This window comes from Elephantulus edwardii, unplaced genomic scaffold (genome assembly GCF_000299155.1).
Source record: "Elephantulus edwardii isolate Elephantulus edwardi_28Jun2011 unplaced genomic scaffold, EleEdw1.0 scaffold00113, whole genome shotgun sequence".
NCBI classification, from domain to species: domain Eukaryota; kingdom Metazoa; phylum Chordata; class Mammalia; order Macroscelidea; family Macroscelididae; genus Elephantulus; species Elephantulus edwardii.
Window position 1 is genome coordinate 8964968 of NW_006399863.1, and position 3202 is coordinate 8968169.

A 3202-nucleotide genomic window follows, 5' to 3' on the forward strand; every position below is an offset into this window, starting at 1 on the left:
GCGCGGCAGCGAGACGCCTGGCGGCCGCGACAACCGGTGGCTTCGAGCGCGGTGAAGTCGAGGGGGCCTCGCGGCGCCGCGCGCGGGCGGGCAGTGGGCTCGCCGGGGATCGCCGCTTGACCTCGAGCGGACCTGCCTCGGGGCCCAACCTGCCGCCCTGGAAATCTGCGGCCGTTTCGATTTCTGTTCTGAAAGTCTCGGCGTGGACGCCGGGACGAGGAGGCAGTGGAAAGGCGAACAGTTGTCCTGAAAAGCCAGGCCTGCTTTGTGGGGAGCAGAAACGCCTCGTGAGAACAGAAATAAATTCCCGCGGAAAGGATGTATGTTAAGTTTTCCACAAGATGTCAGCTGTGCGAAGGAGGGCTAAAACTAAACTGTGATGCACAGGTTACAGACAGGGCGTGCCGTCTGCGAGAAATTGGGGATCCCGGTGGAATTCTCAAGAAGGGAGGCCGGGGCCCTTCCTGTCAGAGGGCAGAGTTTACGAAGTGGGGAGTTATTCTCAGCAGGTCACTCAACGCAATGCTGGTTAATGGCCCCAACTGAGGCTTTTGTGATTTCTTCTTAGTTGATTTATTTTTGAGAACTAAGTACGCATCAAAGAGATAGGAAACGAACCCAGATAGATTTTGGCAATCCCTGCACGTGCCTTTACCTCTTGACCTACATTTTAAAGCAGATTTACACACACACACTCTCACTCACTCACACTTAATTTGAAGCAAAATGTAGATTCTGCAGGAACTGCATTTGCCTGGAAAGGTAGGGTGACAAAGAGGAATGTGTGTGTTTTTATGAGGACACTTTGGAGTCTGTTAACTTGGTGTTTGGAGAAATAGGTGGAACCATTCCAGGACTGGTAGAGCCAAAGTTCTGATTTGTTTGCAGGGTCAGAAAAAGAACAGCCTCTTTGGTACCGGGCGGCCTAAGACCATGAGCCAGTTGTTGGTTACTACTGTTGTCAGTCTCCAGCTACTTTATCTTGGATACCTTTCTTACCCTTTTAAGAACAGATTTTCTGGTTGCAGAATGTGAGGATGAATAGATTATCTTGCAGTGTGCTTTCAGTTTTAAAATTGGTCCACCTTTTTTTTTTAAGGATTTTTTTTTTAAAGTCACAATCTAATTTTTCTAAGCTTCTACCTACAGGTGTTCACAGTGTGCCTCTTTATTATAAAAATACATTTTGAAAGAACATCTTAATCCACTTTATACAGGATGATGACATACCCTAACAGAGATACTTAAGATGTATTTGTGCTTCACAAATTGTGTTTACTTTTTAATTAAGTAGAACTTACAGTCATGTTCTAAGAGCACACTTAGTGACCTTTTACATATGTATATAGCTCTGATAAGCTCTTGATTGAGATCAAGGTGTGGAATGTGTCTGCTCCCCAAAAGATCTCTGTCTCCTTCCTCACTCAGTAATCGTCCTTCTTTTTCAGGGAACCATTATTTTGACCTTTATCACAGTACTTGAGCCTTAAACCAGGACCCTTTTAAGGATAGAAGGGGTGGTGGTTATATTAATGATTAAACCAAAGGACAGCAGGTGTGAGCCAGGAGATAGAGTTGTCTTATTAGTCCTGACCCTTAGGGCTTTTTGTCTATATAATAACTTAAAATTCTAGCTTGAGAGACCCCTCAGTCAAAGTTTGGCTCAGTGGTACTTGGAAGCCTTTGATTCACAGACTATAGGTTAATTACTCTCAATTTTTGGAATACAGATTTATTTGCAAGCATTAGGTTTGAAAGATGAATCATGCTTTTTCTCAAGTCAAAGAGTTCCAAGTGTCAATAGATGAACCAGTTTCTGAAAACATAGAAGTTACTTAAAAGAAAATAAGAAAATGGATTTTTTTTAAAAAGCTCAATGCATTAAGGAATATGTGTTCAAACCATTAAATACATTAAAAAAATGACATAAATGAACTCGATTTACATGCAAATGGTATTTCCTTGGTTTATCAAACTGTTAAAACAGGAACAATGGAAGCAAAAACAAAAGGGAACTAAAAATTATGTCCAGAGTGAGATGAGTATTTGTGTGTGTGTGGTTCTTCCAAATGTTGGATTCCTTTTTTTTTTTTTTTGTTATTGGATCACTGGAAAGTTAGACTTTTAAAAACACTCCCTACTTGTCAAACGATACTGTAACAATATATGGAAACTTCCTAAATGCATTTTTATGTTTTTGTATCCTTGTTTCCACCGCTAATGATGGGAGCTCTTTGTTTTAAATTAATTCTTCTTTTGTTAGTTCTTTATAAAGGCCTGTATTTGTCACTTCAAGAACAGCATTGTGATAAAAAGTAGGAAATCATATAAGGCCTATAGAAAGGATATATGAAGAAGAGTTAATGTGTTAAAAGTTTTTCTTCTGTAAAATGACTTTGCTTTCCTAACAGACAGGTATGTCCTTAGGGAAGGGTGCAGATGGAATGCTTTTTGGACGCAAAGATGGCAAAGCTTCATCTTTCATACTTTGAACAGGTAGCGAGGCTGTTCATTGGAGAGAGACCTCCTTGGAAAGATAGGGTTCAGCAAAGGAGAGGAAGACCGCCAATGAGATGGATTGACACAGTGTCTTCAGCAATGTACTTGAGTGTTTCAGAGATGATGTGGACGGCAGGTGGATGGACAGGATAGGGCAGGTTTCAAATTGGCTGTTTTTAGGGGTCACTGAGTCTACTCTTGATGGCAACTGATAACAACAACAGCATTATGACTGACTTAGCCAGTTGACTTGCCAGTGACTAAACTCGAGTGCTTCATTAGCCAAGAGAGTATGATATAGTTCTTATTAGTTTCACTTTTTCCCCTTGGTATATAATTTCTTTTAAAATTTTAAGTAATACAACTAAAGATGTAAAGTGAGAGATATAAAATGTACATAAAAAGGAATTTCTTCTTTTGATATTTCTCTGTGAGTAATGATACCTTTACTTGAAAATGTTTTGCTCATATATAATCTGGTTGTTTTGGTAGGATAGTTTTGCTTTCATAGTGATGACTAGAATGGATTGGTGATACAGAAGCATCTAGATAACCTTTAATTCAATAAAGTTTTAAGATAATGTCAACGATCCAACATTTTCATTTTCTTTTAAATAGCTTAACATTTTTTAACAAGCAGTGGATAAATGTTGTTGTTATGTGCTGTCAAGTCATAGACAACTCATAACGATTCTATGAATGA